This window comes from Puntigrus tetrazona, unplaced genomic scaffold (assembly GCF_018831695.1).
Source record: "Puntigrus tetrazona isolate hp1 unplaced genomic scaffold, ASM1883169v1 S000000001, whole genome shotgun sequence".
Lineage (NCBI taxonomy): Eukaryota > Metazoa > Chordata > Actinopteri > Cypriniformes > Cyprinidae > Puntigrus > Puntigrus tetrazona.
Genome location: NW_025047681.1, coordinates 439850 through 462394, shown reverse-complemented (window position 1 = coordinate 462394; position 22545 = coordinate 439850). Strand labels below are relative to the sequence as shown.

Genomic DNA, 22545 nt, shown 5'->3' with positions numbered 1-22545 from the left:
TCTCAATGGTCTAACAAATTGTTCAAAAGGCTATATCCACAACATGCTTTGCAGTATTAAGTGATGTAGTATGGACATATATTGCATTTGAGGTGAATGGACAGTGGGCAGTATACTTGAAAACAAGAGGAGACGCAATGTAAATGCTGGTCATGTGACGATGACTGGAATTAAATGTATAATGCAATATTGTTAACAAATAAAAACATAACTAAAGGTGGTTTACAAAGTAAAAACTATTCTAAAATGTCTTTCACTGATCACATGCCACTATAGTCGTGCATGCCGCCTCTACTGCTGTCTCCTGAAAATGCTTTCATTCCGCGCCACCCTATCAAGCTCTTGCTCAATCCACACAAAATTTTGGTTTTGTCTATACTAGTAAGTACTAAAACTATATATACTATATATATGGGTTAAACAGAATTGCATTACTAAAAAGAGACTAAAATACAATTTTCTTTGACTAAATCTACACTAAATGTTACAATTTTCATTGACTAAAACTAGACTAAAAAGAGTATGAAGGTGGTGCTAAAAAATAAAATGACAGCTTCACATAAAGACTAGACTAAAACTAAAATGAAAACAGGCCCCCAAATACAACATAGCTTGCTGTGTGTAACTTCTTCATCTGTAGATGTTCTTGCTGCTGTTCTTCCTGTTGTTATTGTTACTCTTGCTTCAGGTGCTCCTCATGATGCTCCTCCTGCTACTACACCTTCTGTGTGTACTGTAAGAGCTCTTTCTCCGTCTCATGCTTTTCATTTACCTTCTGCTGGAGTTTCTCTTTCAGCTTCTGATTCTCTTGTTTGTTCTGTTTGAGATCATTTTCCAGCTCCTGCTTTTTCTTTTTCAGTAGTTCAAGCTCCTTTTTAGCTGATGCTGATCCAGTTTGTTCTGTAGCAGCTTTTCTTCCAGCGCTAACTCCTCCTGTTCCTTCTGTAGCAGATCCTCATTTAACTGATTCTCCTCCTTTTTCTTACATATCAAATCTTTGTTTAGTTCATGCTTCTCATGTTTCCTCTGTAGCAGATCCTGTGTTAGCTGATTTATATCCTGTTCCTGCTGTAGAGATAGATCCTTAATCACGTTCATCTCATTTCTCAGCTGTATCTTCTCTTGTATCTTGTTTTTAGGACCTTCTCATTCTCTTTCTTTTGTTGGAGCTCATCTCTCAGTTTATTCTTCTCTTGCTTTTTCTCTTGTATCTTATTTTTCAGGATTGTCTCATTATATACCTTGTGTGAGATGTCATTTTCTAGTTGGATCTCGTCTTGTTCTTTCTTTGGAGCTTCTCTTTCAGGTTCTGCTCCTCTCTTTCATTTTCTCGGTGGTGTTTGTTTAGATCATTCATCTTATTCTCATTCCCTTGGATGTCTAGTTTCAGCTGCTGCTCTTCCAATTTAATCTGTTCAATGTAATTCTTTAGTCTCACTTCTTTTTGAAGCCCATTCCACTTCTGGAATCCTAAAAAAATAACTCCTATTGCTATAATAATGCTTACAACGTGTATAATGTTCAGACGCATCATTTCGTCTTTCCCTGTATTCTCTGTCTGAATTGCTCTAAACATCTCAGGAGTGTAATGCCTCATTCCATTTGCTCTCCTCACTGCATTAATCTTTTCTAGTAGTTCTGTGATCTGAAGTTGATTGTATCTTTCTTCATTGTTGAATGAGTGGTATCTGCCACCACATCTATCCACTATTTTTGGCAAATAGTGGCTTTTACTGATATACTCCTCCAAAGATGTACCCTTCAGCTGATCAGTGTGAGTAAACAGAATGATGGTACAGTAAAGCCTCTTCTCCTAGGTCCTCCTGAATCCATTGCACTGAATTCCTCTCTTCTTCTGTGAATCTCACTCCCAGTTTGATCACCAGCAGAAACACATGAGGACCAGGAGCAGACATCTCTACACTCCTCTCTATTTCTGCCTTCACTTGCTCTTTTGTGAGAGATGCATTGAATAGTCCTGGAGTGTCAAATATAACAATATTCTTCCCGTCCACATATGCTTTCTGTTTCTCACAAGTTTCACTGGTCTCTTTAAATGCATTTCTGCCCAGAATGGTGTTTCCTGTTGCACTTTTTCCTGCTCCAGTTTTACCCAGGAGAATAATCCTTAGATCACCTTTTGAAAAGAGAGAAAGTAATTTTAAAAGAAATAATTGTTTGATACTGAAAGATGGGCGATCCCAGCTATAATGGCATCAAATGTTTGGTAACGTTATAAGACTACAGCACAAAATGTACAGCATAAGTTTACCTAGTTGTAACTGTAGAATACCTCCACAGTAACTACTCATAGATATAAGGAACAATATACAATGTTTGGGGAATAAGGGGCTTATTACTGAGTTAGACGTGTTCCAGGTAGGTTAAAATATTTTATTGACCCTGGAACAACATTTTAATCAAAAATATTCTGAATTTACGTGGTGTGTATGAGACACAGATTTTCCATGTGCATAACTTCAATGCATGACCTACTGTTTTTGGCAACGATATTATAATTTAGAACAAGTTGCTGTGTAAGTGTAACAGCTGTGGGCTGGTATCTAAAGGAATCCATTGTTACCCTCTTATTACATATAGTTACTGTGTAAGTGTAACCAACAGTTCAGACAAACTGAAGTGTATAACCTAGCTTTATTATCCCCAAAACCTAGCCTGATACTCTGGGGATGGCCTGCCACTCTTGTATTCCTTTTTCTTCCTCTGATGAACTAAGAGGGGCAAATGTGAGAGCAGGAACGTACTCACCTTTCTTTCATAGTTCCACAAGTTCGCACTTACAGAGAAAAGGTTTAATCGTATTTGGTGTGTTGTTCTAGTAGAGAAGGTGAACCAGGAGTGGTGAGGGGGTGAAACTCATGCTCTCAGGAGAGCATTCCGTTTCAGTGGGCATGAATTTCTGCATGGGAATGCCGAGACAGGTGACATACTCAATACTCCTCTGCATCGTGTAGAGTTTCCTGCATGAACCACACTCGCAGTGCAACCTTTGCAACAACATTACTAAAATTTACAAAATTTCTCTTTTAAGGACTCCACTTAGAAATAAGCTCTTTAAGCTTGCCAGTTGGTGGCAAGGAATCAGCTGGAATCTTTGCTGCTGCAATGCTGAAGTCAGAGGTGACTTGATTCACTGCGAGGCATGTCTACGTTGAGTATTCTTCAGGTCTTGAAGATCAGTGAGTAGTAACCGGGCTAACCGTGATTTCGTGCAGACAGAAATGCTGCACTGTACAGTAAGACTCAAGGTGGTGACGTGTGTTTATAGCAACATTGAATGGTGTAAGAACTCTCTGCTTATATCCAACTATTATTCATCGTTAATGGAGTTTGTTATTGTGAATGGGTGAGCAAGCTGTACAGAGCTATTAGCGAGCTGCAGATCTCAAAATAGTGCTCTCTAAATTCTATCAGCATGCTTCCCTACCAGATGTGCTGAATGACTTCTACACACATTTTGAGGCACAGAATAACACAACAGTGAGGAAGTCCACCCCTCATACTAATGACCCAGTACTCTGCTTCACCACAGCTGACGTGAGGAAAACACTTTATAGAGTTAACCCACAGAAGTCTGCTGGACCGGACAACATTCCAAGCAGAGTACTGAAGGAGTGTGCAGTCTTCAGTGATATCTTCAACATCTCGCTGAGCAGCTTTCAACGTGCCTCAAAACAACAACGATCATCCGGTGCCTAAGAAGTCTGTGGTTTCCTGCCTTAATCACTATCGTCCCGTCGCACTCACACCAGTTGTGATGAAATGCTTCGAGAGGCTGGTCATGAGGCACATCAAGTCACAGCTACCACCTTCACTTGACCCATTACAGTTTGCGTGATCGCTCAAACCGCTCTACGGATGATGCTATCACCACAACCCTCCATCTCACCCACTCACACCTGGATTCAAAAGGAAACTACATCCGAATGCTGTTCGTTGACTTCATCATCCCTCAGCAACTTATAGAGAAGATGAGCCTGCTGGGCCTGAACATTTCTCTCTGTAAGTGGATCCTGGACTATCTGACAGGCAGACCTCAGTCAGTCCGGATCAGGAACAGCATCTCTAGCACCACCACACTGAACACTGGTGCTCATCTGGCAGATAACTTCACCTGGTCAACACCAGCTCCATCACCAAGAAAGCCCAACAGCGCCTCTACTTCCTGAGGAGGCTGAGGAAAGCTCATCTCCCTCCACCCATCTTGACTATGTTTTTTAGAGGGACTATTGAGAGTGTCCTGTTCATCTGCAACACTGCCTGGTTTAGGAATTGTACCGTATCGGATCGCACCGGAAGACCCATTAGAGGATAGTGAGGACAGCTGAAAGATCATTGAGGGCTCTCTGCCCTCTATTATTAACTCCACATGCTACATCTGCAAAGCCCACAATAACACATGACCCCACACACATTATTCACCCTCCTACCATCTGGTAAGAGGTACCTGAGCATTCAGGCCCTCACAACCAGACTGCAGTTTGAACAGTTTCTTCCCACAAGCCATCAGGCCCCTCAACAATCACACCTAAATTGACTTTTTCACTTCTTTGCACTTTGTATTTATTGTTGTCTTGTGTTCTTTCCTTTTTATCCTTTGCACTGTTTGCACTAGTTTGCACATTGGGTTTTGCACTTTTACTCCTTGCTGTTTGCACAAGTCTGCAACAGGTCCTGGAGAAATGTTGTCTCATTTTACTATGTACTGCACATATATATGTAGTTGAAATGACAATAAAACCACTTGACTTGACCATAGTTTTGTGCAGCACCACTGCCAAGCCATTGCTTCATCTCATTACACCACACAAACCTATGGCTGTGCAGTTTCACTGCGTGATTGAAAAAGGCTTTTCAAAAAAAGGCTTTTGAAAAAGGCTTTTCAAATGTATGCCACGATAAGCTTAGCCCTGTAAAGGTTGTGCCCTTTTGCCATTCGTTAGTCTGGTTTTATATTGAGATATTTATGTAACATAGTTGCAATTAACATGTTAAGAATCCACACAACTGTAGCAGCAGAGGACTGTTACCATGTTGAGCGTAAATAGGAACAACCCATAATGGCACAGTTTGGTTAGAAAGAAAGAAAGGGCATTTTTATACTGATTGAATTTTCAAAATATTGAAGAACAAAAATTAATAAAAATGACTGAACGGCATATATTATGTCTGTTTCAAAACTGCAACTACCAATCAAGGAGAAAAAAGTGGCAAATCCATTCACACTGACGTCCCGTTATACTGAGAATCCAGTGTCATAAACACATCTCATATGAGTATGTGCATGGAGAACCTCAAACTTACAACAATTACATCACCAGTATATTGAATTTGTACATTTTATTTAACCTTAGAATAACTATATAAAAGTGTATTTTTGAACAAATGTTTTCATTATTGAACACATTCAATAATTATACTTAGTATACTAATACTATACTAAGGTCTCTATATATTTGCAGTACTTTATTTTATATCAAAGCACTAAAAATCTATTTGAATCTCAGTGGTATTTAGTATACATTTGCTTTTGCACTAAAGAGTACCGTCAAGTAGAAAAATATAAGTACGGTATATAAGTACCGTCAAGTAGAAAAAGTATTGTGATTGTCCCATTGACTGACAAACATTTAACACTTGGTTGCTAAAATAATCATTTTAAATTCATTAGTTTTTAGCATCAAATGTATTACAATTTTGAGATATAGCATTAAACACACATTTTCAGCATGCATTGGTGTTTAATATTCTTTGTGAAATTAACCAAAAAGAATTGGAATGTTCTTAAAAGTATGCATTTTTCATTTTTTTATTTCTTATGTTTTATTTGGTACTGAATATACCTCCATTATTTCAATAACAATCCGTGTTATTGTTGTATTTTGCTGTCTGGTTTTATAGTAGAGAAATGTATCTTATCTGTATATCAAAAGTATTTAAAATAAGTTCATACTGACCTTGACCTGAAGTCATTATTACTGTGTGGGATTTCCTGTTTTGCTCAGGTGTTCTCTCTATGAACTTCTTTCAGACAGACTGAAACTGCCGGAGCGTCTTGTTGTTACAGTGAAAATCAGTCACTATGATCATGTGACTGCCTCACGTGGCTGCTCTAAGCCATCCAATTGAACACACACACACAATAGGTCTTATGAAAATTGAATGAATATGTAATGATTCGTCTCTTAAAAACTTTTTTTCTATAATATTAAATTTGCAGATGCATTGGTGGATCCAATTTTAAAATAACACTACACAACTTATGTTGAGCAGTCTGCAATATATATTTTTTTTTTTGAAATACCGCTATACTAAAAACGGCACCTCTGTTCATCAGTTCGCCTAAAATCTCAGGCAAATGCCTAAAATCAGAGGAAATGTTAGATAAATGATAATGATGTAGAAGCACCATACACTGATTGTTAGCTTAAACTTTACAAAAACTAAAAACTGGTTCTTCAAATCTGATTGGTTAATCACAATGTTGTTCCAGGGTCAACAAAGATGTTAATCCAGGAACACGTTGAACACGACCGACATGTCAAACAGCCAATCACAGTAATGTTCCAGGTGGAATGTTAAAGAACTTGATACACATTTCATAGAAATCCTGCATAATTCAATCAATGAGACAACTACTTCACTTTTGTGGAGGTTCAGAGAGAGATTATCACAGTAGACAGAGAAAAATATTGAACATAAAAGCGAACTTTAGGTTAACTTTTTAACTTTTATAACTATTTGCTACAGGGTGAAGTAATTTTCATATAATAAATAAGAAGAAAACAAATAGATAAAATAGGTAGTGTTAGTGTTAGAGGATCAAGTGTAGATGTAACGTTTTTAGCCATTTATTGAAGACAGCTAAAGACTTGAAAATAAACAATGAAACAATGAAAATAAAAGTTTACTTCCAGAAGGCACATTTCTAGATGGTAAAGAGGAACAGGAGTGGTTTTGTAGGCAAACATCAATGCCTTGAATTTTATTGGTAGCCAATGCAAACTGATGAACAGAGGTGTTCATCACACCATTTTTTTTTTACTATTGATGCGTGAATAACGAACAAACACAACTGGAACCATAATGAACTACATAATAAAGCAACTGGGTTCAGGAAATGTTGTTAAAAAAACGATCCCGTAATTACTAGTAAATTGACCAACCTTAGTTGGCAAGGAAAAGGAAAATTCCTACAAATGCAGGTTTTAAAAGCGCTGATGGTATTCTGGTACAACCTGTTAGTAACCTCTCTCCAGGACTTTTTTGACCTATCGCCAATATTTCCGACCATGTTCTATGACTTAGAACATTCAGCCAATCGCAAGGTGATCTCTTGAGCAAGTTCTAACATTCATGCATCTTGTGAGCCACATAATCGCGTACATAATTATGTTAAAATATCAAAATCTATCAGGCACATGTACACACATATACCATGTGAATAAATATTTGACATAAAATATTTGTGATGTCTGCTCCTTCTGTTGCTTAATTTGATGCTTTGGCTTGTTTTCAGTTAAAATATCTAAAACCAACACACAGAAAACCTGATTAATTTGCTTGCACGCCATATTTGTTTTTTTTTTTTTCTGAAAACAAGACAATAATTTTTATTACAAATTCTCTATTGATTTAAAGGGATACTTTACCTGAAAATGATTTTTTTTTTTCTTATTAATTATATGTCATTCCAAACCCGTGAAAGCTTTATTTATGCTCGGAACACAATTTAAGATATTTTAGAAAAGAACTGGGAGGGGCTTGTGGCTGATCTATTGACTGGCAAGTAATGAACACTGTCAAGGTACAGAAAAGTATGAAAGAATGTTATAAAGTGACAAGCGACAACACTTTTTGTATACAAAGAAAAAAAAACTATATTCAATAATTTGTTTGATCTGTGTCTCTTTGTATAAATGTAGCGCCAAAATGGAGAATATCAAATACTACAATTGAGTTTTGAGGCTTTTAAAAGCAAGTGATTATTAGCCAAATTTTAAGCTCTTTTAATCCTGCTGAATGTCCTCCCTCTTGATTTTGCAGCTGTTTTTTTTCTTTTACAGACCCTTTTCTAGTTGTTGTGTCTTATTCTTTGCGTTAGCAGCTGCTCCTCCTTCAGTTTGAGGTCCTTTTCCAGTTGCTGTGTCTTCTCCTGTTGGGTTTGCAGCTGCTCCACCTTCAGTTTGAGGTCTTTTTCCAGTTGCTGTTTCTTTTCTCCTCTTGCATTTGCAGTTGTTTCTCCATCAGTTTGAAGTTCTGTTCCAGTTGCTGTGTCTTGAAGGTCCATTTCCAGTTGCTGTGTTTTCTCCTCTTGGGTTTGCAGCTGCTCTCTCCTTCAGTTTGAGGTCATTTTCCAGTTGCTGTGTCTTCTCCACTTGGGTTTGCAGCTGCTCTCTTTCAGTTTGAGGTGCTTTTCCAGTTGCTGCGTCTTCTCCTCTTCGGTTTGCAGCAGCTCCACCTTCAGTTTGAGGTCCTTTTCCAGTTGCTGTGTCTTCTCCTCTTGGTTTGCAGCAGCTCCACCTTCAGTTTGAGGTCCTTTTCCAGTTGCTGTGTCTTCTCCTCTTGGTTTGCAGCCGCTCCACCTTCAGTTTGAGGTACTTTTCCAGTTGCTGTGTCTTCTCCTCTTGGGTTTGCAGCCGCTCCACCTTCAGTTTGAGGTCCTTTTCCAGTTGCATGTCTTCTCCTCCTGGGTTTGCAGCCGCTCCACCTTCAGTTTGAGGTCCTTTTCCAGTTTCTGTGTCTTCTCCTGTTGGGTTTGGCAGCTGCTCCACCTTCAGTTTGAGGTCCTTTTCCAGTTGCTGTGTCTTCTCCTCTTGGGTTTGCAGCCGCTCCACCTTCAGTTTGAGGTCCTTTTCCAGTTGCTGTGTCTTCTCCTCTTTGGAAACAGCTTCCTGCCTTCAGTTTGAGGTCCTTTTCAGTTGCTGTGTCTTCTCCTCTTTGGTTTGCAGCTGCTCCACCTCTCAGTTTGAGGTCCTTTTCCAGTTGCTGTGTCTTCTCCACTTGGGTTTGCAGCTGCTCGCTTTCAGTTTGAGGTCCTTTTCCAGTTGCTGTGTCTTCTCCACGCCAGGTTTGCAGCTGCTCCACCTTCAGTTTGAGGTCATTTTCCAGTTGCTGTGTCTTCTCCTGTTGGGTTTGCAGCCGCTCTACCTTCAGTTTGAGGTCCTTTTCCAGTTGCTGTGTCTTCTCCACTTGGGTTTGCAGCCGCTCCACCTTCAGTTTGAGGTCCTTTCCAGTTGCTGTGTCTTCTCCACTTGGGTTTGCAGCTGCTCTGCTTTCAGTTTGAAGTCCTTTTCCAGTTGCTGTGTCTTCTCCTGTTGGGTTTGCAGATGCTCCACCTTCAGTTTGAGGTCCTTTTCCAGTTGCTGTGTCTTCTCCTCTTGGGTTTGCAGCTGCTCCAACTTCAGTTTGAGGTCCTTTTCCAGTTGCTGTGTCTTCTCCTCTTTGCATTTGCAACTGCTGTTTCACATTCAATGCTCTTTTTAATATACTTCCAATTAGTACTGTAAGTTCTGTTCCAGTTGCTGTGTCTTGAAGGTCCATTTCCAGTTGCTGTGTTTTTCTCCTCTTTGGGTTTGCAGCAATCCTCCTTCAGTTTGAGGTCATTTTCCAGTTGCTGTGTCTTCTCCTGTTGGGTTTGCAGCCGCTCCACCTTCAGTTTGAGGTCCTTTTCCAGTTGCTGTGTCTTCTCCAAGGTTTGCAGCTGCTCCTCCTTCAGTTTGAGGTCCTTTTCCAGTTGCTGTGTCTTCTCCTCTGGGTTTCAGCAGCTCCTCCACCTTCAGTTTGAGGTCCTTTTCCAGTTGCTGTGTCTTCTCCTCTTGGTTTGCAGCTGCTCCACCTTCAGTTTGAGTCCTTTTCAGTTGCTGTTTCTTCTCCTTTTGCATTTGCAACTGCTGTTTCACATTCAATGCTCCTTTTAATATACTTCCAATTAGTACAATAGCACATAAAATATATGTGAACTTTGTCAGGTTCCTTTTGCTCTTCGTTACTTTTTAGTTGTTTCAAACAGATCAGGTTTGTAATGCTTCATTCCATCTTCCTCATTATTCCACTGATCTTTTGAAACAGTTCTGTAATTTGCTGTTTATTGTTTTTATCTTCATTGTTGAATGAGTGATATCTGCCACCACAACTATTAACTATTTTTGGCAAATAGTGGCTTTTACTGATGTACTCTTCTAAAGATGTACCCTTCCAGCTGATCAGTGTGAGTAAACAGAATGATGGTACGAAGCAAAGCCTCTTTTCAACGTTCTCCTGAATCCATTGTACTGAATTCCTCTCTTCTTCTGTGAATCTCTCTCCCAGTTTGATCACCAGCAGGAACACATGAGGACCAGGAGCAGACATCTCTACACTCCTCTCTATTTCTGCCTTCACTTGCTCTTTTTGTGAGAGATGCATTGAATAGTCCTGGAGTGCCAAATATAACAATATTCTTCCCGTCCACATATGCTTTCTGTTTGCTCACATGTTTCACTGGTCTCTTTAAATGCATTTCTGCCCAGAATGGTGTTTCCTGTTGCACTTTTTCCTGCTCCAGTTTTACCCAGAGAATAATCCTTAGATCACCTTCTAAAAAACACAATTAAAGTCAGACACAAACACACTAACATATATTTCGTTTGAGAATATATTTAATTTGAGAATTTTAGTTAAATAACTAAATTTTTTTCATAATTTCATATATCCTCATGTATTAACTGATATGACTTTTCTACTGTGACACCTAACATAAAGGTTGACTCGTACTTGGTTAATTTCATAATCTCGGTTCCCTGACATACAGGAATGACTACTGCATCAGTTTAAGCCGCAGGGAGAACATTTTCATAGGCCTCTTAACTTTTAATCACACAATGCAAAACTACATGGCCACTGCTGGGTTTGTGCAGACATAAAATTAACTTTTTGGCTGTAGAAGCCTGCCAGAATAGCTAGGCCTCTGGCTATATAGCAGCCACTTTGCCTGGGATTCAGGTTACTGTCGACTGAAGGAATGAGTCAAGGTAGATTTTTCAGGCAGGTAGGATCCTGGCATGCAATTCCAGTACTTCCAGTTTATAAAACCTAGTGAATGTGGAAAGGTGAGGGACAGGGACTTCAAGCTGCCAGTCCACAAAGGCTTAAAGGCAGGGTCTTTTAAGACTCCTAGGACAGTAGGTAGGTCCCAAGTGGGGAGATTTCAACCATTTAATTCCTCTCATAAAGCGGATAGTAACGTTGTCTTTTCCCACTGACTGTCCGCAATATTTTCCTGTGATGTCGCCATGGCTGCCACATAGACCTTGACCGTGGATGGGGATCGGCCTTTATCCAGCTGGTCTTGCAGGTAGGACAGTATCCTTAATACATCACAAGATTTTCACCAAGTTTGAACACCAAGTGGAAAATACTGCTTACTTCAAAGCATAGAGACATCTTATTAATGGTATCAGTATCTAGAACACGGAAGAAGAATAGGCTCTCGTCGAGTGGCCATACATGTAAGGCCCACAACAGTGGCTGGGGATGCCATAACTGCCCTTTGTAATAGAAGTTCTTGTCTCAGCCATGGATGCCAACATGGCATCAGATGTGTTTATCTGAGGATCTGCTTCAGTTTTAACATTCTGAATGACCGTTTCATAGAGGCGTGATTCAGATGTCTTGGATTGAGGATTAGTTTGAGACAGTCGGTTTTTCAGGAACTAGAAAATAGCAGCTGTAAAAGCCTGTTTCGCTTTGTTCTGAGGGACACAAAATGTACCTTCTGTATGGCCATTTTTGTTAGAAATATATTTTGGATTTCAGTGCAAAGGGCAGTGTTGCTTTTCACCAAAGTGGTGACCACTCCACTGAAGTGTGAGGGTCTTTCATGAGCTGAAGGAGTAACCATACTTTATTCCCCATAACTCAGTCCAACGAGCCCGGGATGCCTTGCTCCTCGGCATCCGAAGCAGCTTAGAAAAATAATTTTATCTAGTTGGTCACTGTCACTGCCCCTGAAGGAGACCAGGTCACTTCATGGAGAAATAGGACGAGAGAACTCTCTTCTTTTGGGGCAGAGAGTGAAGCATGTCGAGGCTGAGCTTACATGAGCTCGCTCGCTCCCGCTGTTTCTTTCTCACAGGCCTGTGGGAAGAAGATAGGAGCAGATTCCTTCTGAAAAGAAAGAGATCTGAGAGTGAAGAGAGGAGAGACTAAGGTACTCGCGGTGCAACTGTGCAACAACTGTAGTACACAGGAGTGGTGTCTATGCAGGGTTTGCACAGACAGGAGATGCATTTGCTGTGGCAATCATCAGCATGCAGGGGAAGTCCTGCACAAAGAGCAGTGATGGCTTGGCATTTGATGCAAACGCCGTTAATACAAGGAAATTTGCTCTGTGTGTTCACCGGATGGTGGCAGGGAAGGTAACTGCTGCAGGGAAGGGGCTCATTCTTCTGCGAAAGCATGTCAATGGCGAGCAGACCCGCCCATTCTGGCTGTCTTCACAGCCATAGGTTATTCCAGCACCACTGTCAAGCCATTAGTTTGTTTTATTTCACTGCACAAACCCAGTGGTAGTTCCCCTGTGTGATTAAACAGACGTTTCAGTCAAGAGGAAAAAATAGTTTTTCCATAGCGCCTTAAACAGACGTTTGAGTGAAGTAATAAGCCTGTATGCAGTTATTTCAATATGCTGTACACAAATATAAATTGCGTTAGTTTGCTTATCAACTGTTAGAAAAAAAATACTAATTATTACCACCCTCACCCTCAATTAGTTTGTTTGTTAAAATATAGTAACTGCTCCAATATGTTGCTTATTTTCTTTCTGCATATATTTAAAACATTTTTAAATATTGTCAAAACTGAATTGACAGTATATTCATGACATTTTAGAAGAAAAAATGCCTTCTGTCTGTTTAAATGTTTAAATTCACTGACCTTTTCCTGAAGTCATTATTACTGGGTGGAATTTCCTGTGTTCTTTCACTCAGGTGTTCTCTCTCAGAGCGTCTTTTAGACAGACTGAAACTGCTTCTTGTTGTGATACTGAAAGTCCTTCAGTTGAAACACTATGATCATGTGACTGCCTCTCTCAGGTCTTTTAAACTCACAACTCCCACTTGAGGACATTATATTCCAGCACTGAGAAAAAAAATGCGATGTCTTTGTTTATGTAGTTTGTGGTCCTGATTTAAAATAATTAATAAATGGTTTGTGTATTCACTTTACACTTTACACAATTGTAGTAATTACACGTAAACTATAAAATAATTTAAAATTAACATTTTCTATAGGCTGAAAAAATTATATTTATTCATTTTTGCGTATATATTGCCTGTGATGGCATGCTTAGTGCTTTTGTTTGTTTACGTGTTGTTGAAATTTAGATTTTTAGTTAATGCTGAAAGGGAACTGTGGCTGAAACACCAAGGAACGTAGATAAAGTTTGTCTCAACAAACTTTTTTTAAGCTGGCTTGGGAAAGCCTGACCAAAAAGTTTGAAAAGTAAAAAGAAAAAAAGTTTAAGTTTGACATTTCCAACCTGAAATAGTTTTAAAGTAGTTTTAAAAAGCTTAGATAGATAAGAAATGTCAGATGAGTTTGAATGGGGTAGAACTAACATATAAAAGGGAAGTCTAATGGGATTCAGTGTGTTTTAGATTTAGATTTTTATGATTTTTAATTTTTATTATTATGAATGGATATAAAAGTTTTTGTATACTTACTGTATTGGGCTTTGAGTTTATGAAAATGTAATAGATTTAGATGGTATTCAGCCACTTACATAAACCAAATTAAATCTTTTTGAATAGATCTTTAAGAATTAGTTTTCCTGTGGCTCCCTCGTGTGGACAGCATTGTGGCCTTCATAAAGATGCAATGACCAATATTTTTTGAATGATAAAAAATATTTAATGATTAGCTTACTTATATTCAAACATTAATAGTTTTATTTTCAGTAACAGTTGATTATTATGTGCTAAATTTCCAAATGGTAAGTACAATACAATGATGTTATTTTGTATTGTAATAAAAAGGTTTTATGACAAAAACATGTCATTGCTTACAATTAAACGCTAATTTCATTCATATTGTTTACTCATTTCATTTATATATTCAATATTCAGTTTATGTTTAGGAGCCCCTTACGAGACATGGTGGAGGGTAAAAATTTGGTGTTGAAGGAGAAATATTTTACTAATCTTTTGTGTTGCCCTTTTATAAAATCATATTTTGTTGATATTGTCAGTGCACACAAATAAAAACTATCCGAATGATGTATTTTTCTTACATTTATCAGAGAAAAATAATGCAAATAATTTAACTTGCGTGCTCCACACAAACTATCATTTATTCTAATAGCACAGATTTAACATTTAAATATTGTTATATGCTATATGCCAATTCTTGATAAGGAATGTACAGAATTAGTTTTAATGTCGCAATCTTAATGCATTAAGCCATGTTCAGCGTTTTATAATATGCTAATGTCTGACCATTTGTATCCCTGCCTGTGAAACCAAGGCTAAAGTTGCATGATGTAATATTGAGATATATGAAAAAATCATAACTATAATTTTTTTTATTTGTGATTACTACTGTAAAAAAAACTAAGCTTTCAAAAATACATAAAACTTATAAATGTGTAACATAAAAACATACTGAAATAAATTATTTTATTGACTTTATTGCTTTATTATTCTCTACAGAAATATCTGAACTTGGCTTGCTTACATTGCAGCTTTTTTGCTTTGTAGCTTAAATTTAAAATATAACAATATAATCACTGTATCAGTTTTAATACATTTTAAAATATAATAATATATTAAACACTCTCAAGGTCATTTATCAGTAGGTTTGCTGAAGACGGAGCTCTTTCATGTGACAATGTTGGATGTTTAATGTTCACTCACTCTATTGTTACGCCACAGCTGCTTTTTTACCAATCTTTCAGCCATCTCGTTGTTTTGGCTAGTAATGTTTTCTATTGCTGCGACAATGGCCCCGATATTTCAGAGTTGAACTTCCTTCAGATCTCATTCTCCAGATGTCTTGGGAATGATGATGTCCAGATAATTTCCTGCAGTATTCTGTAATGGCCTTTGGGATGCGAAATGCATCAGCCACCTTTCAGCGATTGATGCAGACAGTGCTATCTGGAGTAGCCCACTGTGAAGCTTACCTAGATGATGTGGTGATCTTTTCAGATACATGGAAAAACCATCTAGAGACACTTACTGAGGTTTTTAACTGTTTGGTCAAAGCTTCTTTGACGTTGAACTTGGCAAAGTGTGACTTTGCAAGAGCTGTAGTGACTTACTTGGGTAAGAAAGTTGGTAATGGTCAGGTTCACCCTGTGGAAGCCAAAGTCTCCTAGAGTTCCCAGATCCCTTAAATAAGCGCGCGAGTTGAGAGGATTTTTGGGAATGGAATGGAATCCTACCACCGAGGATTTTGTGAGTATTTTTCCTCTGTAGTTTCTCCATTAATTAACCTCCTGAGTTCTTCTAAGAGGTTTGTATGGAGTGTAGAATGTGCCAGTGCTTTCGCTGCTGCAAAGGACATTATGTGTAATGCCCCTGTGCTTGCTGCCCCTAACTTCACCTTCTGCAGTCCTGTTGCAAGAAGATGCTTCTGGAGTAGACCATCCAGTGTGTTATTTCTCCAGAAAACTCAGTGTCAGCAGAATTACAACTCCAGGAGACTTTAGCTCTCCTCAAGCTCTGCAACATTTTGAAGTCTTATGTTGAGGTACTTAGTGTACACTGACCACAATCCCCTGACCTTCCTGTCTCAAATATGCAATTCTAATCAACTTTTGATGCGCTGGTCCCTTATTGTACAAGAATACAACTTGAGACTATTTCACTAAAAACGGCTCTTTCAGGAAGGATCAACTCAAGCAGATGAAATAAAACTGAGTCAGGTTTTCTATGGATTTTTGATGCTTTTTTTGCTGTCTTGTTGTATCAGGGAAGATGCAGGTTTCTCTCTGACCTCTTAGTGGTTGCTGGAGAACGGATCACACCAGCTGTAGGCTGAGGTAGGCAGGCCCCCGCTATTTGTTTCTTTCCTGCTTTGTTTCCTCCGATTGCAGGCGCAGGTTACGGAGTCACTTTATTTATAGATGAAAAGACAAGATACAGTGGATGAAAACAATTGGAAGTCATTTCTTGAGCTCAGAATCTTTACTCCTTCAGATTCTTGTTTATCCCTATCAGTATTGTTACGGAGGCCATGTTAACCCCCTCAAGAAGTCAAACTGAAACTGTTTTTCTCAGGTGTTAACTGTCAACATTAAATACAACATTCAATTTCATCAGGCTGACAAAGCCTGGCACCCGATGGATACTGAAACTGAAGGATCAAAAAGTTACATAATGTCAATACATAATTAAACAAATACAACTTGGATATTAATCATAAGCAACTCAAAAATTTGTATTTTTGTAGATGCAAATGACTGACCTGTGGGTTTCTAGTGGTTTTGATGCTTTTTTTTTGGAAATCTTGTTGTATCAGTCAAAATGTTGTGTGCTCTGACCTTAGTGGTTGCTGGAGAACTTCTGTTGCAACCAGCTGTAGTGACTGTGTATAGTTGTTCACTACATGTTTCTTTCTTACTTTTGAAAAATATTACTTTTGCAGGCGCTTCTCGGAGGTGGGTTTTTTACCATGTTTTAGTCCTGGCCCAAATGAAGTAAGGAAGTCAGGGAAGAGTATTTATTTATTTAGTTTTTTTTTATCAGTTTTTTTTGTTATTTTTAACCTCCTCCAAAAGTTATTGCCCTGTTTTGGTCTTATGTTTATCTGAATTAAATACTTATTTTCAATTTCTGTGAAGCTTTATTTCTGTTAATAAATTCTCTCGAATATAATACAATTTCTGTTACATATTAAACAGAGTCATATTTAATTAATCAGAGCAACTAAAAAAAAATTTGTATTTTTATACCATTTGAGAAGGATAGTGACCCTAGGGGTCACCTATACTGGGAGGTATCTTAAAAAAGGCAATCCATGATACTTTTTCTCTATCTCCTATTCATGTGTGGAAAAGTAGACAATATATTTTACCTTCTTGCAATAATAAAATCTTTAAAGACCATTTATTGAGTTTGCCTCTTGCCTTTGAGAGCTGGTTTTAAAAAAATTCACGACAGCATCTTGACTAAGTATCAGTCAGTATCATAATTCAAAATAAAATTAATGCACAGGCTTTAAGATGAATAAAAAACTATATAAATAGATATATAAATATAAATTGAACTTATTTTTTTAAGCATAGGCTGTTGCCTGCTGCATTATCTCTCCTCATTATCTCTCGTATGCAAAGAAATCTGTATGGCACAGAGAGGTAGAACAGGTTTGTTGAGGAAGTCAGTACTACAAAACAATACTAAGCCTTGTTTTGCCAGTTCCCTGTTTTTGCCTCAGAATCTTTTAATACTTTTTGTAATCTGTAACCATCCCTTAAACACAAACCTCATATTAATACAGCCTTATATTTATTTTTTTATTATTAATAAACATATCGGCCTTTATTTTGATAGGACAGGACCTTGACTTGGTGCGTTCAGGTGCTTTGTTGGTGCGTTGCTATTTTGAGTCAACGGAAAACATCTGTGCCATTGTCTTTAAACCAGTTTTTTCCTGATCAGTGCAGAGTTGCCAACTGCACGAAACACGCTTTAAGGCTCTGTCTCACGCTCCCCGTGTAAATCTCAAGCCAAAATGGCAAGCCTGCTTGTGATACGATAAATTCTTAGCTTTCAAATTTAGTTTAATACGAAATTCAAATAATAAATACTGCTTTGACGCTTTTTATGGTGGCATAATTTATTGTAGCGCCTCAGTTACAGAGTTGCAACAGGCAGTTTATTGACAGTAGATGATACAACAGAGAGACAAAATACTAGTCCAGTAATTGGCAGAGGGTCCGTCCAGGCAGCAAACAACCATAAACGATAAACAGGCTAGAAGGATCAGCACAGGCAGCTAGAGTCAGGAATACGGTCAGAATAAACAGGGAAACCGTTTAGAAACAAACAATGTAGCACATCTAAACTTCACAAAGTGTTAACTGGGGAGCTGTCCTTTATACTGGGGAGAATGAGTGTGGTAATTAGCGTCAGGTACAAGGTGATCAGTCCCATGTATGCAGGTTTATGGGAATTTGAGTTCAGATTGAGAGTTGGTACTGGGTGAGGTTCCCTCTGGTGGTGCGAGAGATGTGGTGCCGGAACCACACTTGTGAAATTAAGAACTTATTATTACGTCGATGACATTATTATTTTGATGACATACACATAAATAAATATGTATGACTGTATGGCTCTTTTAATTTTTATAAGTTTACACAAACAAGGGGCTGGCCATTCACTGCATTGGCCTAAATGTGATAGTGTCCATCACCGATGGTGGTAAAGCACTTAAGTCTGCCGCGTCCTGTCCAGTCACACATAGAGGTGGTGGGCCAGTATGGCGCTACCAGCAGGACCTGTTCCTCATCCTTCTTGACGTTGCACAGTGTCTGTACTAGAAGGCTCACTGTGGGAAAGCACATTTTCTTAGACCCTGAGGCCAGCTGTGTGCAAGTGCGCTGCAGTGCAGGTCGAAACACACTTTATTTTTTCCATCGTTAAACTATCAAAACAATTCTGACATGCCCTAAAGGCCCCTGTACCATGTGTTTAAATCATTAAAATTATTTTGTGTCATGACTGTAAATAATTATGTGGATTCTGACATCAGAAATGTGCTCTAAAATGCAACTAATTACTAAGTAAAAATTTTTGTTTTAACTAAATAAAATGTGAGTTTTCATAGCAGTATGTATTTATAGGGTAACGGTCAATTAAAGTGACATTTCTCTTTGACAGAGGCCCCCATAGACCAAATTGGTATAATTCATAAACATTTGAACAACTGATCAGCAGTACAAAATAACACAAAACAAAATAAAACAAACTTAAAAGGTCATTATACCTGGTCTTTAAAAAGTACATAGTGTGGTGTATCAGGTGACACATACCATACTATGGGCTGTTCTGGCTACAGATTCGCGCCCTGTTGTGTTTTGTCACTTTCCTTATATACTCAGACCAGACAAAGAGATCCCAAATGTAATTGTAAAACCTTTTGGTGTTTAGGTTCCCGTGCTCCAGGGTCACACCTGGCTGGAACACTTTCAGAGACCAAAAGGAGGGCACACCTCCTTCTCAACAGAAGACAGTTCTACCAAGTTTTTAATCTTCTCCATAATATAAGTGATTACTGTGAAATTGAGACCAATTTACCAATCGCACTGAGACCTTTCAAATGAGACCAAACATGAGAGTGAAGAGCAATATGTTCACAAGACATATGATATATAATGCCTTATTCCTTATTAACTTTAAACCAACTTTTTGGGCAGAAGGAGGGGAAGAAGGGGAAGCAGGAAGAGCAGAGGTGAGGAGGGTGTCATAAAGGCAACGGGGGTGGTGTTGTTTACTCTCTTTTAAAGTCATTTTATTCCTTTGGATATCCCTTCTCAGATTAGTCTTATTGCATTTACAGGTTTCCTTACACCTAGTTGGGTGACGTCATTTCATTACACACACCTGGAGGTTATAAATAGGAAACAGAAACATCCCCAGGTCTTTTGTCTTCAACGAGGGCATATCAAGAACTTCTTTGAGGTGGTTACATAGGCAGTCAAACACCCTCATCTAGACTGGTCGCAGGAGCAGGAGATCCTAAGCACTCAAAGTTAGACGTCAGATTTCTGTCGGGTGACCAAGGGGAGGGTCCTCAACGACGGTCTTTTTGGTGATCGCCACTACAATATATTCCACCATTGTCGATGCAAAGGCATGGGGCTATATGATGAGGTTGAAGTGGCGCGCCACGGGCTATCTCTCTCCTGGAGGCTCATCGTCCCTGAAAAAGCCAACTCTTACCACCAAGCTGTACAGACTAACATCTTCGTTGGTGAAAAGCTTTTCAGGCAATGGTTCAGGCTATACACCATATTGGTTCTGCAGGCATACCAGGCTGACCTGCCGATAGACTTGAGCTCTGGCGGGTCCATCAAGCTACACCAAGCCACAGATCTGTCTCTCCATGCAACCAAGCAGATGACCCGTGCCATCGGCTGCTCCATGGCTGCCATGGTTTCCAAGGAGAGACACTTGTGGCTCAACTTCACAGGCATCAAGGACTACTTGATGTCCCCATCTCGCCTTCTGGCCTATTTAGCAAAACACAGTCAACACCGTCGCCACTAGGTTTCGGGAGGCTATGAGGAAGAGTGCTTGTGAGGTTTATTTCCTGCCGTGCTCAAGAAGCAGGCCTGGGTGGCCAGGTCCAGTCACTTTGAGGCATGAAGCGCAAAGGAGAGTGTGGCAAGTTGAGCTCCCCTCGTAGGGAATGGGGATGGCTCACTGTGCTTCACAGTCCACCTCAAAAGACTAGACCTCCTTGTGTGCGCAGAACCGAGAGGGGCCTCCCAAAGAGGGGTGTGTGCAATTCCAACAGAGGATAAATATTCCTTCCAGCACCCTCAGGAAGCCCCTATTTTATCCCTGAATGTGTTCCCCTGCCAGACAGAGAGTCAGGCTATTACAGTCAATATTTCTTGGTTCCCATGTTTGCGGGCTGAACCGCCATCTCAGAACATACAAGTTCAAGATGTTGATAAACAAGATGATTGTTTCTCAAATCCAGCCAGAGGACTGGTTTGTGACAATCGATCTGAAGGATGCATATTTTCACATAGAAATATTGCCACAACACAGGACGTTCCTGAGGTTCTCTTTTTGGGGGTGAAGCTTACCAATATCAGGTTCTTCCATTCGGCCTAGTCTTGTCACTGCGCATATACGAAATGCATGGATGCAGCTCTGGCTCCTCTACGACTCCAGGGCATCCGCATTTTGAATTACATAAATGACTTATTCTAGCCCAGTCTCAAGAGCTAGTGATTCGACTTTGGGATGTCGTCCTAGCTCATCTCAAATCTCCAGGGACTGAGACTCAACGGCAAGAAAACTTTCTCACTCCTGCCCAGAGGACAACATATTTAGGGGTTGTATGGCACGATGCTGGCACAACTGTCTCCGGCACAAATCCTTTCATCGAATCCTTTCTAAACAACACATCGAATCCTTTCTAAACAACTTAAAAATAAAATAAAACTATGCCAGAAAGTGTCTGTTCATTACTTTCAGAGAGTTCTAGGTCTCATGGCAGCTGCATCCACAGGGCCTTCTGCACATGAAACCATTCCAGTTGTGACTTAGACCAGGGATTTCATCTAATGGCCAATCTCCAAAGGCAAATAAGGGTTATGCGCCAGGGCTCTGTACCCTTTCTATGTGGTTCAGATCTCAATTTCTGACTTTGGGTCCCACTCTAGGTCCGTGTTGTAGAGTGACCAAGAGTGACCGGCAGTCCTGGCAAATGTTCGCCAACAGGTTTAGCTTTAGGTGGAAGGCTATCTGCTGCAAGTGTAATTACTGCATTCACATGCTTATGTCCCAAGTTGTGTTTTTAAGGCAGAATGTGAAAACAACATGCACAATCGCAATACTTATTACTGTGGCGTTGGGTGATGGAATCAGGTGGCAGGAAAGATCAAACTTCCCCAGTATGAAAGGGGACTAGCACTCCGACTACGCCACTATGGGAATTTCACCCAAAGAATTGAAATAAACCACCTAAAACAGGCTAACACATCCAACATTGTTGGATCTCACGCAAGACACATCTAAAAGTCAAGGGCCCCCGGTCTGGAGCTTACCAAAACTAGGGAGGACAGACCACACCACTCGCTGGTGACTCACTGCATTTCACTGTCACACACGGGCACACTCACACACACACACACATTCCGTGTCCGGTTACCACAGCTGAGAAAAACAGATGGGTTAACGCTACGGCCAATTTCCTCGATGCGTGTTAGAATACTAAAATTAAGCCATATTTCATACCTTCTCCAGCGTTTAAGTACTTCTACAAACCCCCTCAGGTGGCCCGGCAGCAAGGAGCATTGGTTCAAGACCAGTGCTTGAATCACGTCTCTAAAACATGTAAAGTACATCTCCCTTAACTAAACAATAAACTAGAAAAGGAACAAACAGTATGCGTCTCTCACCAGCTTGCATGCTCCAATTTAGTTCCAGGAAATGTCAGGCGACACGCTATGGTTCGTCAGGCAAACACGCCTCAAAAAAGCGCATACGTTCCCGTTTTTATAGCACGTGGGGCTGACGCCACAATAATGCACTATAAAAAGAATCTTGGCTCCTCCTGCCACATTACGATATTCTTATCGGGAGAGACTAATCGGGAGAAATAGCCAACTTGGCAGCACAGGAAGCTTCAAGACCAAGAAAAAGAGCCTTGGTAAACCGTGTTCTGTTATGGAATCATTCACATAAAGGAAGAAAGAAGATACAAAATCACTGGGAACCCTTGCCTTACATTGTAGTAAAACAAAATCATGTAGACACAGTTAACACAATTCGGATCAACACTAGTCCCTCACCCCTATAACCTTGT

At 39.5% G+C, this 22545-nt stretch overlaps 1 long non-coding RNA gene and 1 pseudogene across 1 annotated transcript; both read right to left on the bottom strand.

Annotated features, from left to right (window-relative positions):
• Window positions 1-315: 315 nt before the first annotated feature.
• LOC122331498 lies at window positions 316-6063 on the bottom strand (annotated as a pseudogene).
• A 910-nt stretch (window positions 6064-6973) lies between these two features.
• LOC122331505 lies at window positions 6974-7893 on the bottom strand. Its single transcript, XR_006248193.1, has 2 exons — window positions 7260-7893; window positions 6974-7128 (listed from the first exon to the last, which is right to left on the bottom strand). It is a non-coding gene; the product is annotated as an uncharacterized LOC122331505 (long non-coding RNA).
• Between the last annotated feature and the right edge of the window lie 14652 nt (window positions 7894-22545).